Source organism: Giraffa tippelskirchi, chromosome 6, assembly GCF_054371585.1.
Source record: "Giraffa tippelskirchi isolate mGirTip1 chromosome 6, T2T-mGirTip1v1.2.pri, whole genome shotgun sequence".
In the NCBI taxonomy this organism is placed as follows: Eukaryota; Metazoa; Chordata; class Mammalia; order Artiodactyla; family Giraffidae; genus Giraffa; species Giraffa tippelskirchi.
The window spans coordinates 107,186,074-107,208,734 of NC_137280.1; the positions used below are offsets into that span (position 1 = coordinate 107,186,074).

At 40.0% G+C, this 22,661-nt stretch overlaps 1 protein-coding gene across 14 annotated transcripts in view; it reads right to left on the minus strand.

The window, feature by feature from the left end:
* The window catches only part of SNCAIP (synuclein alpha interacting protein), a 162,011-nt gene that overhangs the window by 125,447 nt on the left and 13,903 nt on the right, over positions 1 to 22,661 (minus strand). For 4 of the 14 annotated variants that reach the window (XM_081499047.1, XM_081499045.1, XM_081499036.1 and 1 more), the window contains exon 2: positions 7,863 to 7,994. The exons of 9 other annotated variants lie outside the window; for them this stretch is intronic. The gene's annotated coding sequence lies outside the window, so the exon portion shown is untranslated. Of the gene's footprint in view, positions 1 to 3,404; positions 3,724 to 4,381; positions 4,453 to 5,335; positions 5,435 to 6,751; positions 7,090 to 7,862; positions 7,995 to 22,661 lie in introns of all 14 variants that reach the window. One more of the 14 variants, XM_081499039.1, reaches the window with a different exon arrangement.

Consider the following 22,661-nt stretch of genomic DNA (forward strand, 5'->3'; position numbering starts at 1 on the left):
TTTTCTGTTAAAAATGTTACAAAAACATATCAAGGATATCAGACAGACAAATGATCAGATAAAAACTGGCCACAAAGGCTTATATCAGGAAAGGAAATCTCATGCTGAGATATAAATGGGAAAAAGGAAATTGGGTATTCAATTTTGGACCAATCAATAAAAAGACAGTATCCCAAATGAAACAGGATTCCAACTTCCTATACCCCCACCTCTTTTTTGGGCTAAAATGTATGTATACGTGGCTTAAACTAGAAAACTGGAGCATTTTTCACACTTGAAGAAGAAAATTTAAATCTATCCAAAGTTGGCTCTGATTCCATTTTGAAGATTCTATTAAGATAATTACTTTCCTACTCAAACTGTACTGGCATTCCATGTACATCCAATGGAAGACAATCAGAACTCCAGTTTCCCATGACTTGGATGGGAATGTGAACACTGGATGCCTTCGGGCCATATGCAGCCCACATCAGGGACTGATTTGGTCTTCTCAGTGTTCTAAAATGAAGGAATTTTACAAAAACATCCATATTTTTATCTTCGCTTGAACATTAGATGTAGAGAAATTGGTACTACTTTTCAAAATGATCACAAACCCAGTTGCTTCCTTTACATCAGGACACCAATATGCAAGTTGCCACCCTTCCTCCCTGTATAAGACCCAAGTCCCCGTCCTCGTATCTGATACCTTCTTGCCTGTGTACACACACACCTTTAGGCTACCCTAGAAGCAGAGGTGTACATGAATCCTTCTATAAACGCTTATGCTTATCCCATAAAGGTTTTAGGAAATCAACATCCTCTTGAAGACTTAGGCCAAGAGATTCAAATGACATACAAAACCACATTCAAATACTATGGGGATCTAAAATAACAGTGAAACCTGAAAGTCTTCATTAAATCCTTGTCCATTATATATGAATTCTTAAGATATTATATTACTACTTGATTCCTAACTTCACTGTGGGGGGAAAAAAGAGAACTCAAAGGGCATATTTAATTTGGTTCTCATTCATAAACTTTATAAATTATCAGTATCACATAATATATGTAGGGATAGATATGAAACAGTATTACTGTAGTTCTGTGATCATTTTAATACCCAGAACAATAAAAAAATAATAAATTCTTAGTTGGTCTTGACTGCAGCACTAGTACTGATAACTAAGTTTACAGCCATTTAGATGAATACTGATAAATTGGGCTGAGTTATGGTTGTTAATGAAGACATGCATTCATGATGCAGTCAAACTTGTACAAGCTTGTATACGAATATCCTTCTTTTCTCATTTCAAAAAGCAAACATACTGTCATCTGTTTTCAATATTAAAGCCCCAAATAATTTATAATGCAGAGTTATACAATATATATGGGACACTGCATCAATCATGTGGAAATATCTGTTTCATTCAACTGTTCCTGAAATCCTCTATTAAATTAAGATTTGCGTAGAAACCAAAGACATACAAATAAAGTAATCACTGCTTGAGAAAAGACATAAAATACTTCAGATTGAGATTGTCATTTACTTTTATCAAAGAATATATGTGACTGAAAATATTACAATGACTTGCCTTATTCCTTTTTTTTAACTATAGAAGATGAAATATTATATAAAAATCTGACAAATGTCTTAAAGTCCTCATGGACTATCTGACACAAGCAGTATTCTATTCAAAAAAGTAAAGTAACAAGAGAACCTTGCCTACTTCAATTGTGCTGTCGAAAACAAATCAGAGGATGCCAACTGTCACAGAGCAATGGCAGTTTTGTGTCATTTGTAACCTAATCAACTGTGGGGATCCGTCAACCATAGTTCCTCAAAACACAGAACACAGTGTAAAAGAACACTGTCCAGGCATTCTAATCAAATGAGAAGCCCAAAGAAAGTTATTCTAATTTAAATGGGGTTTAAATTCATTTCAAATGGCATATACTTCAAATGTATATATTTATATTTTTCCTAGCAGTACCCCAAATGATTTCTTTCTACTGGTTCCAAGAAGCCCTCATCATAAATGAAATGCCTATAATGTGGGGTCATTCAAAGTTTGGAGTGTTTCTATACTTACTGTATATACACACACACACCCTTCCTTCCCCATATTAATCTCACTGAAGAGGGGATCAAGCATGGGATTTGGAATCGATACACCCAGCTTCACCTCTGACTCCTAAGCATATTTTAGCATCATGAATTTCCTTCACCCACTGACACATCTACTAAATGGGGACAGAAGTACCAGGCAGAAATCATCCCAGAAGGGACCCATTATCATAGGATTCCGGTCCACTGTCATCTGCACTACAGCCCTGCTAAGTGAGGATAAAAATATTTGCCTTTTACCAATAGAAGTTGTCTCAAGGGTCAAAAGCAAATTTCTGGGATTTGTGAGGACCTAAACCCGGATAAGGAGACATGGTTAAAACAAGGGAAGAAAGTTAACCACTGAAGCAGAAAATCTCTGGCTAGAGTTAAAGGATTAGAACTAACAGTATAGCATGGGATCAGATTTGGATGAACTTGGATTTGGATGAACTTGGCTTCGAGTTATGACTGTATCACAAACTAGCTGTGTGATTTCAGATGTCACTTAACCTGTCTGAGTCTGTTTATTTACCAATACCATCAAGAGAACAGTACCTCCCTCACAGAGGAGTTCCACAGATGAAATGATAGTTAAGCTTCTAACAGGGCTTCCACTGTGGCTCAGCGGGTAAAGAATCCACCTGCAACATGGGAGACCTGGGTTCAATCCCTGGGTTGGGAAGATCCCTTGGAGAAAGGAAAGACTACTCACTCCAGTCTTCTGGCCTGGAGAATTCCACGGACTGTATAGTCCATGGGGTCACAAAGAGTCAGACATGACTGAGCTACTTTCACTTTCAAGCTCCTAATACAGTGCACAAGACTAAAAGTGGCTCATCCTATTTATCTATTACACACTTTTGCACACACATGTGCATTCTCCTGATGACTAGTAACTAAATACATGACCGCTTCCCTTTTCTATGCAAAAGACTTATTCAAATAAAATTTGTCTTAGTTTCATTTCCTTGTAAAATGAGGCTTCTGTGATAACACTATATATAACTTAAATGTAAATAATAAAATGCAGGTATTATTTTTTTTTTTATTATTTCTCCAGTTGCTGGAAATGATGTTGCCCGACAGCCCTCAGCTGTCCTCTTCTCTGGGAATTGCCCCTAGCTGACAGAGATCCCGGAGAAGGCAATGGCACCCCACTCCAGTACTCTTGCTTGGAAAATCCCATGGATGGAGGAGCCTGGTAGGCTGCAGTCCATGGGGTCGCTAGGAGTCGGAGACGACCGAGCGACTTCACTTTCACTTTTCACTTTCATACATTGGAGAAGGAAATGACAACCCACTCCAGTGTTCTTGCCTGGAGAATCCCAGGGACGGCGGAGCCTGGTGGGCTGCCGTCTATGGGGTCATGCAGAGTCGGACACGACTGAAGCGACTTAGCAGCAGCAGACAGAGATCCTCCACTCTCTGCTGATCGACCGAGGCCTTTGGTGAGACTGCATCAGAGCCCAGCTTCTCCTGCCGACTCCCTTCCACAGGTGTTGACCCAAGAGCACTCTTTGATAAACTTCCGGCGTACAGTCTACTTCCCAGGAGTCCCAAAGTACAACAGCTACTGTCCAGAGTAACCATCTGCCAAAACTAGCCAGTGTTAAAGGCTACGGGGGTCAGGCTTCCTGCAACATCATAAACAAAGCACCTTTTACTTTTCCTAAGAGCTGGTCCATCAGCTTCTCTACAACTACAAGTGGGTACTTTTGACTGAAGAAGATGAGAGAAAATAACAAAAACAGATTATTTTAACCAAATAATTAGTTTTTCTTATTTGATTCCAGAATCAGATGGTTAATTGAACTAAGCAGTTGCTTTGACATTGTCAAGTCACAGCCCTACATATGGCATATAAAGAAGCCTACCTTTTGGTCTTTGACAATTGTTCAACCGAAACTTGTCTATAAAAATACTCTCTCTAACAAATATATTCCACTAAAGATGAATCTAAAACATTAGGTTTTATTTTTATTTTAAAAACAATTATACAATATCTTGGTTGTCAAGAAAAAAGAAACAGGAAAAACATGCTTGAAAATATGTATTTAAATTGCCTAAAAGTCTTCCTCCTACACTTTTAATTGTGTTGTTAAAAGTGAAGGCACATTGTCAAATGCCTTTAAAAGTACATTCTGGCCAAACCTATACCGATTTAATATCATCTCTGGCAATTTAATAATACTTCCTAAACACTGAACTAAATCCACACCGAGAGGGTCAATATCATTTTTGCCTAAGTGTCCTAAATTGAAAAGAAAAATCCACTAATTACTGGACACTTACCTAAATTCTGTGGCTAATTCATTTGCGTAGGGGACAACGAAACAGTTCACATGCTGTTTATTCTAGGACTACTGCAAAGCACATGAATTTAAGCAAACTGTGTGAGTTTGAGCAAACTCCAGGAGACAGTTAAGGTCAGGGAAGCCTGCAGTTCATGGGGTTGCAAAGAGTCAAACACAGTTTAGTGACTGAACAACAGAACTGTAACACTGCACAATATTCACACATTTTCTATGAGGAAATTTTTCAATTACAGACTAGAACTTCTAAGAGAAACAATTTGTCTAATATGAACCCAGTTTGCAGATGAGGCTTCATTATTACAATAATTTCTCTAATCCACCCTATATTTTCCTCTTTCAATTTCACTAACTTCTGTCCACTGATACGACCCTCTGTGCCCACTCTTACTCATTACCTCTACCCTGGAATTGTCTCAAGCATGAATCAGGTGTTGATCTTGAACAAAGACCTAACTGCCAACTCATTCGTTTGTATAGTAAGCACTTAAACTTTTACAAAGCATCTTCATTTGTCACAGATGTCTGAGAGACAAAACAATACAAGGACCAAGAGCATGGGCTTGGATCTGAGGTACCAGGTTCAAATCCCAGCTGGGCCTCTTGTTAGCTGTGTAACTTGAGCAAAGTGCTTTAAAACTTCCTCCACCTCAATTTTTTTCTCCACCTATACAGTGGAGATGTTAATCATTCTTAGCTCACTGGGCTACGGTGAAGGTGAATTAACATTTGTAAAGCATCTAGGACAGTGCCTGCATATGATTTGAACATCTTTACTATTACTGGTTTGCCACTCTATTTTCATTTCCTTGAGTTCTTCTTATCACCTCTTCAGAGGATGCAAGCCTGTTACAGCATCCTCTCATACTGTCACCTGACTCACCCTCTTAATCCACTTCTCTGTGCTTCCCAAAGCTCAGTTTTCCATACCAACCTGCTCTTCCTAGTGGCCTCTGTACCAAAACACACCCTCCATTTGCCCATTGTTTCTGACTTCTTATTTCCAACTGTCTCCAAAAATTGTACTGGTGGCCTGATAAAATGTAAAATGCAATTTATGAACATGACTAACCAGAAAGGCACATAAAATGCAGAACTGCTACTGTCATGCAGTCATGCATTGGTTTTTTTTTAGTTTAGTTACCAGCTCAGCAGGTCAAGAACCCACCTGCCAATGCAGGAGACTCAAGAGATTCAGGTTTGATCCCAAGGTCAGGAAGATACCCCGGAGAAGGAAATGGCAACCCACTCCAGTACTCTTGCCTGGGAAATCTCATGGACAGAGGAGCCTGGTGGGTTACAGTCCATGGGGTCGCAAAGAGTCGCAAAGACACGACTTGGCTAAATCTGGCAGAGAGACACCCTAATAGTTCGACTTCTCAAGGGAAACGGGAAGCAAACAGAATGTAAGAATTTCAAGTTTCAAATGAAATACAAACTTGAATTTTGAAGAACCCACTGCTTTTCTGTAAATGAGGTATGGTCTCTGTCAGCAAAGGGCCTTAATTTCTACTTCATCGAATACCATAAACAACAACACAAGCTCTGGCTCACGTTCCCGAAACTCTTCAGGGCTCTGTGAAGTAGAAAGAACTCTATCTTGCTTTTACAATAGCCACTGTGTACTGGCTATGCAAGGCGGGCAGCAGTAAAACCTAGTGGGGGTCAATACACTGAGTAGATGGGACTCGGAAAATACCCAACCAACAAATAGGTTCTGTAATAATGTGACATTTTTATAGTCACATTTTTAAACCATAACGGCGCCTGAATGGCATGTATTATGGTATTTCAATTTAGTCATTTATCTAAAAATGAGTTTTATCTCGGCTCATAAATAAACAGTGACATTCCAGCAATTTGAAAAGCTCAGCTTCACCTTTTGCTGCAAAGCTCATTTTATAACTGCTGAAACATGCCCTTTTGTGCCATGTTGCTTAATCTTTGATTTATGGCCCTTATCTTTGTGCTAACCTCTTTCTGTAAACTACACGAAGTTTGCACAAGCTCAGCTATTTCATTCTCATTTCTAATCTTAATGGGTTAGTTTCTCCCTAGTGGCCGTGTCTCTCTATCAAACAGGATAAGGAGAAAGTATTCACTCTTTAAGTTCCCCAAATATTATTCAGTGTTTCAGTACATTCTCAGTCTGAAATAAGCAATGCGTTTCCCTAAAAGCCTTGGCAAGCTCTTCCAGAAAGCCTTTCCTCTCTGCTGCCCCCTGCTCCTCCCTCTGCTTGCTCCAGTGGGCCCCTACAGGCAATGGCTGCCTCCCCTCCCTCCTTTTTACACTTCGCTTCCACTGGACACCCTCAGCTAGCAGGTTGGGAGAAGAAAATGAACATGGCACCTCAGAATCGCTTCTCCTCCAGTTCCATCTTGTCCGCCTTTCAGTGGTGATGTCTGGATATTTAAGGAGTCGCTCCAACTCCTCCCACAGTCTATCTATGGCTCTAGGTTAATTAAGGAAACACAGGAGATGTCTTTGATGGAAGTGTAGTTGATTTGAAGGAAATCTGCATCTTGTTCAAGGTCCAAGATGATGGAATAAGGGTAGTTTCTTAAGTCTTCCTTCACCTGTATCCATACGTTATAGACTTGGCAGGTGTACTTCAGTGTTTGTGCTCTGGGGTTGCTGCTAATGACTTGTTTCATTACAGATGGATTTTCTTCTCTGTTTTTTCATTACTTATGTTGTTTGGAGGTAGGAAGAAAAGGATTTCAACTCTACTATTTAAAATAGAAGTCTTTAGAAAATATTTGTAAAAGTATATAAAATGCTGATGATATAATACAAGTGAAAGAAATCCAGCTTACAAAATAATATATCCAGGATGGCACATAATTATGATGTGATGTCAAATACATGAAGGGGATAACACAACAAAATGTTACATCATTTTCTCAGGGTTGGAGAATGATTTAACATTTTTTTATTGATATTGCCTTGTATTTCCCAAATTTTGTTTTGAGTTTTTAGTGAATAAGCATTACATTATATTCAGTGAACAATGTTTACAAAAATACATCCATGTAGCAGCACAACCTTGTCTGGGAGTCTTGACTAAGCACAAACTTATATGTGTACATTTCTTCTTTCAACAAATATTTACTGAATTTCTGCCAGGCATTATAGTAGGTTTGGGGAATACAACAGTGAACAAATGAAAGTCTTGCACATAGCAACTTCTATTCAGGTTGGGGAGATGGATGATAAATAAGCAAATAAAGCTGGGTTATGTTAAGTTGGGATAAGTGCTATAACACAAAAAATAACATAAGGTAAATGTACAGAGAATGACACTGGATTGAGAGGAGCCACCAAATGTTATGTTCTTCCCAGCTGGCACTAGTGGTAAAGATCCCACCTGCCAATGCAGGTCTCATAAGATGTGGGTTTGGTCCTTGGGTAGGGAAGATCCCCTGGAGGAGGGCATGACAAGCCACTCCAATATTCTTACCTGGAGAATCCTACGGACAGAGAAACCTGGCAGGCTAGAGTCCATAGGGTCACAAAGAGTCGGACATGACTGAAGCAACTTAGCTCATGCTCACATGCACCAAACGTTTTGTGTCTGTGTCAATCAGAGAAACTGAGGAAAATGAAGATAAAAAGCAGACATTTAGAAGAGATTTGTTAAGTCAGTCCTACAGGTTATTCTCTGTTCATTATCAGGTAGTCATTAAATCAACATATGTATTTATTTCTGGGCAATTCTCCTTAAGGACACATTATTTTTATCTTGAAATATATAAGAATTATATCTTAGGAACATTTGGAAAGTAGCATATTTCAAGGATTTTTTCTATTAAGATGTTTAATTAGCTAAAATAATGAATAGTAAAAGGGACTACTTAATGAACATTCAACACCAATGAACTCGAGAATTCCCACCATAAGGGCTTAACTACGTATCATATTTTAATACACTGTGTGCCTTAAATGATTACTGACCACTTTCATTGTTCACCTGACCAACTGTTTTCAGGAATTATGTGGGAAAACTAAGTGCACTTAGGCTATAGCGTAGCAAAAACAAAGTCCCTTGAAGTGTATCTTACAAAACAAAATTGTCATTTTAAATATGAAACAAGGGAACACTTCACCCATATTAACACCTCTACCAAACATGATGAAAGCCCATCGAAATACATGAGTTTAAGTGTGAATACAGTCACTGCTCCCTTCCCCACCTTTGCTAAGTCGTACAGGTCTACACGGAGCTGAGCCCACACTTCACTGATTGCTTGCTACAGCCTTTCCCACTCCAGGAGCACATGCTTTCCTTTATTCACTGAATCACTAAAACACCCCAAAGAAAGTACCTCCACTTTGGAGGTAAAGTCATTTCTTCCAGGTCCTATAGCTGTTAAATGACTGAGCAAGAACTCAAACCAGGCACTCTGATACCAGGGTCCTCACTTTCAACCATTACTCCCATGAGTCAGAGCAAACTCCGGGAGATGGTGAAGGACAGGGAAGCCTGGCGTGCTGCAGTCCACGGGGTTGCAAAGAGTTGGGCATGACTGAGTGACTGAACAATAACAACCCAACTGACAATCCCTCAGCTTTCAATGACCACTGGAAGCTTTACTTTTTGACCCTGAAAGAATTCTGAATTACATAACATACTTCCACACCTGAACAATTTTGGACTTAATTTAATAATTGTATGTGTACATTTAATTTTAAATATCTATTTTAAGAGCCATCACAATTACTCTCTCAGGATATGTCTGTTTTTACCTTTGTTTCCTCTCAGGCTGTTGCCACATAGCTTGCTTCTGCACCTAGACAGTTGTTCCTCTCATCCTAATGAAGTTGTTGCACCAAAGTTATCAGACTTGTAAGTTAAACAAATTAAGTTTCACAGCAGGTTCTATGGAGCACATGCTGGATTCTCTATTCTTCCATTCAGTCACCTAGCCAGCCAGCCATTCAATACCTCTAGGAATCACTATAACATTGGGTTAGCCAGAAAGTTTTGTTTGGGTTTTTCATACTATCTTATAAAGAATTCTTTCCACTTGATTTCTACTGCCTCTACCCTTGTATGTGCATGTGTACGTGTATGCTAAGTCACTTCAGTCATGTCCAACTCTGTGCGACCGCATGGACTGTAGCCCGCCAGTCTCCTCTGTCCATGGGGAAACTCTAGGCAAGAATACTGGAGTGGGTTGCCAGGCCCTCCTCCAGGGAATCTTCCTGACCTAGGGATTGAACCCTCATCTCTTACATCTCCTGCAATGACAAGCGGGTTCTTTACCACTAGTGCCACCTGGAAAGGCCCTACCCTAGTATAGATATCTTTTAAATTCTCACTTGTTTTGATAAAATACTGTCTTTACTGAACTCCCTATAACAAACCTCTTGCCCAATCTTTACTTTTCTTCTGCATTCCTTTTCTAAATCATAGCTTGATTTTATTTTTTCCCTTAAAAGAGAATATATGTAAATAAATTAGCATCTTGCTTGGCCTATAGTGAGTGCTTTGTCAACACTATTATTTTGCTGTAACTATGAGCTGGACACGAGTGCTGGGAATATGGCAGACATGAACGAGACATGGTGCCCGACACTGAGGAGCCTGAAATCTAGCGGAGAAAAATAAACAACCTATCACCACATACTTGTAGAAACACTTCACCCTGATCTGGATGGAGGCAGTGGTGCAAAGAAGTGAGCAGACAGGGTAAGAAGGCTGGGAACAGGAACAGGAAAATGCCCAGGAGACTAATAGACTGGAAATTACAGGAGCTCCATGTCATTGAAAAAGTCTGGAGAAGGGGAGGGGATTGGTCATGGGCCCCAGGACGCTGGACAGGAAGGTGGAGCCAAAATCCTATGGATTTGTATGTTGTGCTGATGTTTTGGATTTTATCCATTGGTAATGAGGACCTGCTAAAAATTTTACTAGCTCTGTCATTTATGCAATAATTAGAAAGATCAACCTGGCAACCATGAGGTAACTGAACAGAAAGGGAGATGGAGCTGGGTTAAGAGGTTGCAAGGGTAACCAAAGAGAAGGAAAACAGCAACCTAAATAAAGATATTGGAACTAGGCATGGAAAAGAGACAATAATGTTGCGAGTAGCTGAATAAGTAAGGAAACTTATTGAGTGGATGTCAGGAGATATTGGGGGTTCCAGAGAAGAGCGTCATGGATGATTACCTTGAAAATTGGGGCCATTGACTAAATTAAGAATCAGAATGGAGCCAAGGTCTTGAGGGAAGGTTGATGGCTTTACTGTGGAAGTGGAGATTTTGTGACAGCCGATGAAACACCAAGATGTAGGTAAGCAGAGGACAAAGGGGATCTGTAACCCAGGGCCACAGATAAAAACATGGAAGTCACCAACACAGATGATAGTATGAACCTCGAGCATGGATGACACAAGAATCTGTGCAGGGTCATTTGTTAATATCACTCACTGAAAAAGATAGAAAGGCTCCCTTCTTCCATACTGCGAAACAGATAAAGATTTGGCTCTAGCTAACATTATCATCTGCCACTCCACACCATATATCTTACTGTGAAGTCACATCAAAATACTTACCAATTCCCAAGTCTGTCAGACCCTAACACTCTCCCTGAAGTTTTCTGCCTGGTGATCTCCCACTTGGCCTTAAACTCTTAAAGCAAATGTCAATTTTCCTGAGAAACCTTGATAATCTGACCACCGTCCTCCAGATTCTAGATGGACTTCATTATTCCCGACTTCTTCCTACTACAGCACTCGGCCTATGCCTCTACTATTGATAGCCAATTATGCCCTCCACTAGATAGAAAGATCAGAAAAGGAAATGACTGCCTCCACACAACAAAAGGTATTAAAGCATGTTTACCAAATGACTACATAAAGCAACATGTCCTTCATCTGCAAACACCATCCATTACTCAACTTAAAAAACCTATACCTACATCTATTTGGTAAGCAGCCATGGAAGGTTCTTGGGTATAGTGTGATATTTTTAGGATCACTTAGTATGATCTACTAAGAACTTTATTTTATTCCCACACTGTTGGCATGCATGTCGACACAACTGATGTGCTGAAAACAGGGTTATCATTTAGAATAATAACTAGGATGAATATACTACTAGTTCCTCTTGGTGACTATGACACTGTATTTCACTCAATATGAAAAAAAATAGGAAGAGAGAAAATCTAAACAGAAGTAGACGGGTGGAAAGAAGCAATGGGAGGCTTCATGAGGGTCAAGTGGGAGATCGCTATGGCACTTGGATATGATGTCTCCTCCAGAAAGGACAACTTAAAGACAATAAATAAACAAATAGTTGAGAAAGTTTCCATTTGTTAAGTGCCCAATATATAAAAGACATAGCCTTAATAAAGAAAGACAACAGCAATCTTACCTGGATGCACCTTTAAAGAAAATGCTAAAGAATAAAAAGAGATCCAAATGTTCAAACAATAATCCTTCCTTCTAGAAGCATTAGCTCTTCTGGAAACAAGATATCTGTTTTTGCCACTTAGCTCCTTGAATGGAAGGGACAATCTATAAATCCTCATTTGGACTGACACCAAAAGGCCTTTCAGATTGCTATCTCTCCCTTGACTCTACTTAACTGTAAAGAAAAAAAGAGAGACATTTCTGAAACTCGCTTTCTTTCTATTTTCTTAGTGACTACATATACAATTTTTCCAAGACATTGAAAGATGCATCCACACGGTCTGAAATTTCAACAACTATGACAAATTCATTATCAAATGGAAAGACATTGTAGGATGTTTAGTTTTTCAAACTGATCACTACTCCTTCAGGGAATTCATTCGTTTTCATTCTTGACAAACAGTTTAATGAGTGTACTATAAGTTAAAGATGAGATGGCTCCAATTATCACAGAGTGGCCTATTTTATATGACTTAAGAATGAGAACTCGAGAGGAGAGCAGAAGATGGCGGAGGAATAGGACGGGGAGACCACTCTCTCCTCCACAAATTTATCGAAAGAACATCTGAACGCTGACCAAACTTCACAAAACTACTTCTGAAGGCTGGCTGAGGACGTCAGGCTTTCACAAAAACTGCGCATTATCTTCAAAAGAGGTAGGAGAAATTATAAAAGATAAAAAGAGAGACAAAAGAGTTAGGGACAGAGACCCGTCCCGGGGAGGGAGTCGTAAAAGAGGAGGAATTTCCAAGCACCAGGAAACCCTCTCACCGGCGGGTGTGGGGGAGGATTTTTTATCTCGGAGGGCAACGTAACTGGGAGGAAAAATAAATAAAATCGACAGATTACGTGCCTAAAGCAACTCCCAGCAAAGAACCCCAGACGCTCGCATCATCCGCCACCAGCAAGTGGGGGCTGAACGGAGAGGAGCGGGCGGCATTGCCTAGGGTAAAGACCGGGCCCGAGTGCCCCGAGGGCAATCTGAGGGAGCTAACGTGAGATAGTAACCTAAACTGTGGGACAGCGAGAGAGAGAACTATCCCGCGAAAAGCCCAACTCTAAGGCACTGCCGGCCCGCTCACAGAACAAAGGACTGAGCGATACCAGAGGAGAGCTAGCCGGCTGCGGACTGCGCCATCCCCCGCCGGACACAGCGGGCAGGCGGGGCCCGCCAGAGCCGGAAAGGGGCAAACTCGGCTCCAGAGAGGGCACCCCCTACCAAACTGCAAACAGGCTCCCAGTTTTTTAAGCAAAGACTGCCTGAGATCCCGGAGGGTCGACAGCAGCCGGGAGGGTCGCAGCCAGAGACCAGCTCCCCAGAACCGACACAAAGCACACCGGAGCCGGGCGCGCCCGTAAACCGAGGCGGGGACCAGGGAGGTGATAAGCCGCACCGCCCCAACAGGGGACAGCGCCCTCGCCAAACTCCTGGCCGCCTGGGCAGCTCCGACCGGGAACGGCACAAGCCGCGGGCAAAATCGAGTCTGCGCCTTTGTGGAGTAACCGGGAGCCTGAACCTGAGCGGCTTAGTCCTGGGAAGTGCACGCAGCTCAGGGCCCGCTCCCCGGCCGAGTAACCTGAAGCCTGAGCAGGGTAGACGGGGAAAGCACACACGCCGTGAGCGGGGGCGAACCCAGTGCGGCCGAGACACTGCGAGCTTACCACACACACGCCAGAATTGCAGTGTTCCTTCCTCCCCACAGCACGATTGAACAAGCGAACCTAAAGAGATCACCTCCACCGCTTTGATGCAGGGCGGAAATTAGATACTGAAGAGATCTCCAAACAGAAGCCAAATAAACAGAGGGAAGTGCTTTGGAAGGGACAGGCCAACAGATTAAGATCCCTGTAGCTAATACCGACTGCATTAAAAAGGACCTACAGATCTTGAAAAGTATAAGCAGGAATAAGGATCTATCTAAAACTGAGCAGATCCCACACTGCTCACAACAGCTCCAGAGAAAGTCCGGGATATATATATTTTTTACTATTATTATTTTTTTTAATTTTTTTTTAATTTTTTTTTTTTTAATTAAAAAAATTTTTTTTTCTCTTCTTTCCTTTTTCTTCAAGTCCTCTATTACACCTTTAAGTTTCATTTTCATAACCCACTATTAACTTGCAAAAAAAAAAAAAAACCCTATTTTTGAAGCAAACTACATACATATATCTTATACCTTTTGTGTTTTTTTTTTTTTAATGTTTTTTTCCTGTTCTACATTTTTTTACTGTTTCTTTTTTTACTGTTTTACTGTTTTTTTTTCTTTTTACACTGTTCCCTTTTTTCTTTTTTTTTTTTTTTTAGATTGTAAGTTTTATGAGTCTAACCTCTACTCTAGATTTTTAATCTGTGTTTTACATATTTGATATCAACTTTGTACATTTAAGAACCCAATCTTTAGGACCCATTTTTACTCAGGAGTGTGATCACTGGCCTGATCACTCTGTCCCCCTATTGATGCTCTTTCTTCTCCCCCAGGGAACCTCTATCTCCCACCCTCCTCCTTCTCTTCTCAACCCAATTCTGTGAATCTCTGAGGGTGTTCTGGGTACCGGAGAACACTTCAGGAACAGGATACTGCCCAGATCTCTCTCTCCCCTCTTAATTCCTCCCTTTCTACTCATGCTCACCTCTGTTACCTTCCTCCCCCCTCTCTATGTATCTCTGTGAATCACTCTGAGGGTTCCAAACTGTGGAAAGCACAGAGGGAAGTGCTTACTGGCTAGATTGCTCTCTCCACATTTGAATTCCCCTCTTCCCCTCCTGGTCACTACAACCCACCCCCCCCACCTCATCTCTCCATGTAACTCAGTGAACCTTTCTGGGTATCCCTCACTGTGGAGAATCTTTTCACCATTAACCTAAAAGTTTTATTATTGAGGCTGTATGGAAGGAGAAGTCTTGAGGCTACTGCAAGAATAAGACTGAAAGCCAGGGGAAACATTAATTAATAAGAGACCATCCAATAGCCTCCATAAATTCACTGAAACCAAGCTCCACCCAAGAGATAATAAGTTCCAGAGCAAGACATACCACGCAAATTCTCCAGCAACGCAGGAACATAGACCTGAGCATCAATATACAGGCTGCCCAGAGGCACACCAAATCCATAGACATCTCAAAAATTAATACTGGTCACTCCATTACACTCAAGAGAGCAGAAATCCAGCTCCGCCCACCAGAACACCGACACAAGCTCCCCCAACCAGGAAACCTTGACAAGCCACCTGTCCAACCCCAACCGCAGTGAGGAACCTCCACAACAAAGAGGAACTTCATACTACCAGAATACAGAAGGGCCACGCCTAACACAGCAATCTAAACAAGATGAAAAGGCAGAGAAATACTCAGCAAGTAAAGGAAAATGAGAAATGCCCACAAAGCCAAACAAAAGAGGAGGAGATAGGGAATCTATCCGAAAAAGAATTTAGAATAAGGATAATAAAAATGATCCAAAATCTTGAAAGCAAAATGGAGTTACAGATAAATAGCCTGGAGACAAAGATTGAGAAGATGCAAGAAATGTTTATCAAGGACTTAGAAGAAATAAAAAGGAATCAATATAGAATGAATAATGAAATAAAGGAGATAAAAGACACTCTGGAGGGAACCAACAGTAGAATAACGGAGGCAGAAGAGAGGATAAGTGAGGTAGAAGATAGAATGATGGAAATAAACGAAGCAGAGAGGAAAAAAGAAAAAAGAATCAAAAGAAATGAGGAAAACCTCCGGGACCTCTGGGACAATATGAAACGCCCCAACATTCGAATCATAGGAGTCCCAGAAGAAGAAGATAAAAGGAAAGGCCATGAAAAAATACTCGAGGAGATAATAGTTGAGAATTTCCCTAAATTGAGGAAAGAAATAGTCACAGAAGTCCAAGAAACCCAGAGAGTTCCAAACAGGATAAACCCAAGGCGAAACACCCCAAGACACATATTAATCAAATTAACAAAGATCAAACACAAAGAACAAATATTAAAAGCAGCAAGGGAAAAACAACAAATAACACACAAGGGGATCCCCATAAGGATAACAGCTGATCTTTCAATAGAAACCCTTCAGGCTAGAAGGGAATGGCAGGACATACTTAAAGTAATGAAAGAGAATAATCTACAACCCAGATTACTGTACCCAGCAAGGATCTCATTCAGATATGAAGGAGAATTCAAAAGCTTTACAGACAAGCAAGAGCTGAGGGAATTCAGCACCACCAAACCAGCTCTCCAGCAAATGCTAAAGGATCTTCTCTAAACAGGAAACACAGAAAGGATGTTTCAACACGAACTCAAAACAACAAAGTAAATGGCAACGGGATCATACTTATCAATAATTACCTTAAATGTAAATGGGTTGAATGCCCCAACCAAAAGGCAAAGGGTTGCTGAATGGATACAAAAACAAGACCCCTATATATGCTGTCTACAAGAGACCCACCTCAAAACTAGGGACACACACAGGCTTAAAGTGAAAGGGTGGAAAAACATATTCCATGCAAACGGAGACCAAAAGAAAGCAGGAGTCGCAATACTCATTTCAGATAAAATAGACTTTAAAATAAAGGATGTGAAAAGGGACAAAGAAGGACACTACATAAAGATCAAAGGATCAATTCAAGAAGAAGACGTAACAATCATAAATATATATGCACCCAACATAGGAGCACCACAATATATAAGGCAAATACTAACAAGTATGAAAGGGGAAATTAACAATAACACAATAATAGTGGGAGACTTTAATACTCCACTCACGCATATGGATAGATCAACTAAACAGAAAATTAACAAGGAAACACAAACTTTAAATGATACAATAGACAAATTAGATTTAATTGATATTTACAGGAGTTTCCACCCCAAAACAATCAATTTTACCTTTTTCTCAAGTGCACATGGAACTTTCTCCAGGATAGATCACATCCTGGGCCATAAATCTAGCCTTGGTAAATTCAAAAAAATTGAAATCATCCCAGCCATCTTCTCTGACCACAATGCAGTAAGATTAGACCTCAATTACAGGAAAAAAACTATTAAAAGTTCCAACATATGGAGGCTAAACAACACGCTTCTGAATAACCAACAAATCACAGAAGAAATCAAAAAAGAAATAAAATTATGCATAGAAACGAATGAAAATGAAAACACAACAACCCAAAACCTATGGGACACTGTAAAAGCAATACTAAGGGGAAGGTTCATAGCAATACAGGCGTACCTCAAGAAACAAGAAAAAAATCAAATAAATCAACTAACTCTACACCTAAAGCAACTAGAGAAGGAAGAAATGAAAAACCCCAGGGTCAGTAGAAGGAAAGAAATCTTAAAAATTAGGGCAGAAATAAATGCAAAAGAAACAAAAGAGACCATAGCAAAAATCAACAAAACTAAAAGCTGGTTTTTCGAGAAGATAAACAAAATTGATAAGCCATTAGCCAGACTCATCAAGAAACAAAGGGAGAAGAATCAGATCAACAAAATTAGAAATGAAAATGGAGAGATCACAACAGATTCCACAGAAATACAAAGGATCATAAGAGACTACTACCAACAGCTATATGCCAATAAAATGGACAACTTGGAAGAAATGGACAAATTCTTAGAAAAGTATAACTTTCCAAAACTGAACCAGGAAGAAATAGAAGATCTTAACAGACCCATCACAAGCACGGAAATCGAAAGTGTAATCAGAAATCTTCCAGCAAACAAAAGCCCAGGACCAGACGGCTTCACAGCGGAATTCTACCAAAAATTTAGAGAAGAGCTAACACCTATCCTGCTCAAACTCTTCCAGAAAATTGCAGAAGATGGTAAACTTCCAAACTCATTCTATGAGGCCACCATCACCCTAATTCCAAAACTAGACAAAGATGTCACAAAAAAGGAAAACTACAGGCCAATATCACTGATGAACATAGATGCAAAAATCCTTAATAAAATTCTAGCAAACAGAATCCAACATCATATTAAAAAGATCATACATCATGACCAAGTGGGCTTTATCCCAGGAATGCAAGGTTTTTTTAACATCCGCAAATCAATCAATGTAATACACCACATTAACAAATTGAAAGAAAAAAACCATATGGTTATCTCAATAGATGCAGAAAAAGCCTTTGACAAAATTCAGCATCCATTTATGATTAAAACCCTCCAGAAAGCAGGAATAGAAGGAACATATCTCAACATAATAAAAGCTATATATGACAAACCCACAGCAAACATTATCCTCAATGGTGAAAAATTGAAAGCATTTCCCCTAAAGTCAGGAACAAGGCAAGGATGCCCACTTTCACCACTACTATTCAACATAGTTTTGGAAGTTTTGGCCACAGCAATCAGAGCTGAAAAAGAAATAAAAGGAATACAGATAGGAAAAGAAGAAGTAAAACTCTCACTGTTTGCAGACGACATGATCCTCTACATAGAAAACCCTAAAGACTCTACTAGAAAATTACTAGAGTTGATCAATGAATATAGTAAAGTTGCAGGATATAAAATTAACACACAGAAATCCCTTGCATTCCTATACTCCAATAATGAGAAAACAGAAAGAGAAATTAAGGAAACAATACCATTCACCATTGCATCAAAAAGAATAAAATACTTAGGAATATATCTACCTAAAGAAACAAAAGACTTATATATAGAAAACTATAAAACACTGATGAAAGAAATCAAAGAGGACACAAACAGATGGAGAAATATACCGTGTTCATGGATTGGAAGAATTAATATAGTGAAAATGAGTATTCTACCCAAAGCAATCTACAGATTCAATGCAATCCCTATCAAGCTACCAATGGTATTTTTCACAGAACTAGAACAAATCATCTCACAATTTGTATGGAAATATAAGAAACCTCGAATAGCCAAAGCAATCTTGAGGAAGAAGAATGGAACTGGAGGAATCAACCTGCCTGACTTCAGACTCTACTACAAAGCCACAGTCATCAAGACAGTATGGTACTGGCACAAAGATAGAAATATAGATCAATGGAACAAAATAGAAAGCCCAGAGATAAACCCACGCACATATGGACACCTTATCTTCGACAAAGGAGGCCAGAATATACAATGGAGAAAAGACAATCTCTTTAACAAGTGGTGCTGGGAAAACTGGTCAACCACTTGTAAAAGAATGAAACTAGAACACTTCCTAACACCGTACACAAAAATAAACTCAAAATGGATTAAAGATCTAAACGTAAGACCAGAAACAATAAAACTCCTAGAGGAAAACATAGGCAAAACACTCTCCGACATAAATCACAGCAGGATCCTCCATGACCCACCTCCCAGAATATTGGAAATAAAAGCAAAAATAAACAAATGGGACCTAATTAAAATTAAAAGCTTTTGCACAACAAAGGAAACTATAAACAAGGTGAAAAGACAGCCTTCAGAATGGGAGAAAATAATAGCAAATGAAGCAACAGACAAACAATTAATCTCAAAAATATACAAGCAACTTCTGCAGCTGAATTCCCGAAAAATAAATGACCCAATCAAAAAATGGGCCAAAGAACTAAACAGACATTTCTCCAAAGAAGACATACAGATGGCTAACAAACACATGAAAAGATGCTCAACATCACTCATTATTAGAGAAATGCAAATCAAAACCACAATGAGGTATCATTTCACACCAGTCAGAATGGCTGCTATCCAAAAGTCTACAAGCAATAAATGCTGGAGAGGGTGTGGAGAAAAGGGAACCCTCTTACACTGTTGGTGGGAATGCAAACTAGTACAGCCACTATGGAGAACAGTGTGGAGATTCCTTAAAAAACTGGGAATAGAACTGCCATATGACCCAGCAATCCCACTGCTGGGCATACACACCGAAGAAACCAGAATTGAAAGAGACGCGTGTACCCCAATGTTCATTGCAGCACTGTTTACAATAGCCAGGACATGGAAGCAACCTAGATGTCCATCAGCAGATGAATGGATAAGGAAGCTGTGGTACATATACACAATGGAATATTACTCAGCCATTAAAAAAAATACATTTGAACCGGTTCTACTGAGATGGATGAAACTGGAGCCCATTATACAGAGTGAAGTAAGCCAGAAAGAAAAACAACAATACAGTATACTAATGCATATATATGGAATCTGAAAGATGGTAACGATAACCCTATATGCGGGACAGAATGAGAGACACAGATGCATGGAACAATTTTATGGACTCTGAGGGAGAAGGTGAGGGTGGGCCGTTCTGGGAGAATGGCATTGAGACATGTGTATTGTCATATGTGAAACAGAGCACCATTCCATGTTCGATGCATGTGACAAGGGCTCGGGGCCGGGGCAGTGGGATGATCCAGAGGGATGGGAGGGGGAGGGAGGTGGGTGGGGGGTTCGGGAAGGGGAACACATGTAAACCCATGGCTGATTCTTGTCAATGTATGGCAAAAACTATTACAATATTGTAAAGTAATTAGCCCCCAAGTAAAATAAATAAATTTATAAAAAAAAAAAAAAAAAAAGAATGAGAACTCTTCGATGGTAGTAAGAAAAATGTGTGTTTGCAGAAAATCTACTATACAAGCATCATAATGTTGGTCTTTTATTCAGCTGTGAGTATAAATAAGTAGATCTACCCTCAAGAGTCTGTAAGAAATTCAGTGCTAAGGATCATATATCTTCACACTACCAAGAGGGTATAAATGTGAAAATGCTGAGCCCCAGCTCTTACAGTAATTAAGGTGAAGATGGTGAGGTGTCCATGACTCAACCCAATTATTATTTAGCTGTCACAAATAGAATGTATTACATTTGGGATATCCATTTACTCCAAGTAGGTTATGTTTTAACTTAGTAAATACTTTGAACTTGTAATTTTCTTTTCCAGACATTATTACGACTGTACCTTGTACAGAGAAACAAGGACAAAAATCTTCAATTCACTTCTTCAGTTCTAGAACGGAAGCACTGAATGACTTAGCTCTTGACTTCTCTGCTTCACTTTTTCCACTTTCAACATCTGCAACATGATAGTTATTTTCTTCTTGTCTTTCAAAAACTTGAAAACATCGTAATCACAATTAATATGACAAACCCAATATTTTGTAACAGAAAACAACTGCTGACGGCAATCATATTTAACCTTGTTGAATACTTATTATGAGTTGATCATTGTTTTAAATTCTACCTAAACCATGTCATTCTTACAATGACCTCTGAAACAGGTAACCACTTGTGACAGGTTCCCATGAGGAAACGAGTGGCACAATCAAATGCAATTTGTGGGTATTTTAATAGACCATTTGCAAAGGTGTGGGCTGGGTTTGAAGAAACTACAAGAGATGGTGCAGTACCCTAAGCTAATAAGACCAAAGGGGAGCAGTTATCGGTATGAAATAGCTGCAGGAGGGCATAGTTACCAGAATTCAGAAAGCAGCCTTAGGGAGATGCTCAAGTGCCGGGAGCTCATCTCCTCCTGATGCCTCTCACCGACCCAACCAGAAACCAGAAAACAAGCCTGCTGATTCAGTCCAAATATCTCAGCACACAGAGTAGGCTGAGAAAGGAATAGAGTGGATTAGAATCCATTTGATACCAATCATCCCAAACTCACTTTGAGTAAATGAAGTAATCAGTAGATATCTGGTAGTGAAAGGCAAAACCATATCAAAATATCCAGAGGTTCAGTGAGCTGCCCCAGATCATACACACACAGTAAGAGACTAAGCCAGCCCATGCTCTGAGACTCATAACCAGTGTGGCAGTCTGCCGTCATGTACCATCTCCGAGCCACACAATTTATAAGCACGCTGTTGGGTGTTTCAGCTGACAGTGAGAATAACAAAAAATAATCAACACCCTCTAGAAGCTTGTAACCTGTGTGCCAGTTTTGTTATCTCCCCTCTCCATCTTACTACTATCAAATTTCCAAATTCCCTTCTAGCATCAAAAGTTCCATAAAAGCAGATCTTAAGACTCTTACAATTCCTTCCCCATTCCAACTAGTGGCTGAGCAGTGAGACCTTCCATCACATAGTATTTTGCCCAAGTGTTTGACAGTATCCTGCTTCGGAGAGATGCTCTGAACATAAATTACACAGGTTACACAATGATACCTTTTGAGAAGACAAGCATTTATAACCTCTATTTACTGCATTGAAGGAAACCTTCAGTCTTATAATTGATACATTTACCTGCAAGACATGCTGAAGGACTCATTTACCCAGCCAGCATGCATTAATCATAAGTGTGAACCTGAAACTGTGCTAGGTACTTGCACAGACTGAGAAGACATTTTTATCAAAATCAACACGCGGTTTTCTAACAGAAATGAGTCCTTAATTATCCAGAAGGAAATTTAAAGTGTGGTAATCACCAAGAGCGGGGCTTATCAGGTGGCAAAGAATCCTCCTGCAATGCAGGAGACACAGGTTTGATCCCTGGATCGGGAAGGCACCCTGGAGGAGGAAATGGCAACCACTCCAGTATTCTTGCCTGGAGAATTCCATGGACAGAGGAGCCTGGCGGACTACAGTCCATGGGGTCACAAGGAGCCAGACACAACTGAAGCGACTACTTATGCATGCATGCACTCACCAAGAGAGGTCCTGAGCACATATGCTGGGTACAGTCAGGATCTTGTCCCTCAGCAGTACCCTTCTCAAAAGAGATAATCTCCCCAGATTCTTCTGAGTTTGGATTTAGGACAAAATCCTGTGATACGCACAAGCCAATCAAAAGCTGTTCCTCAACACAAACAAGGTTCTGCTATTTTCCATCTTTTAGGAAGGGCCTCTGCTTTGAAACACCAGCCCTGTGTACAAGGGCCTGCCTCCAACAGATCAAACAGAAATTCGTCCCTGTGGGTTTTT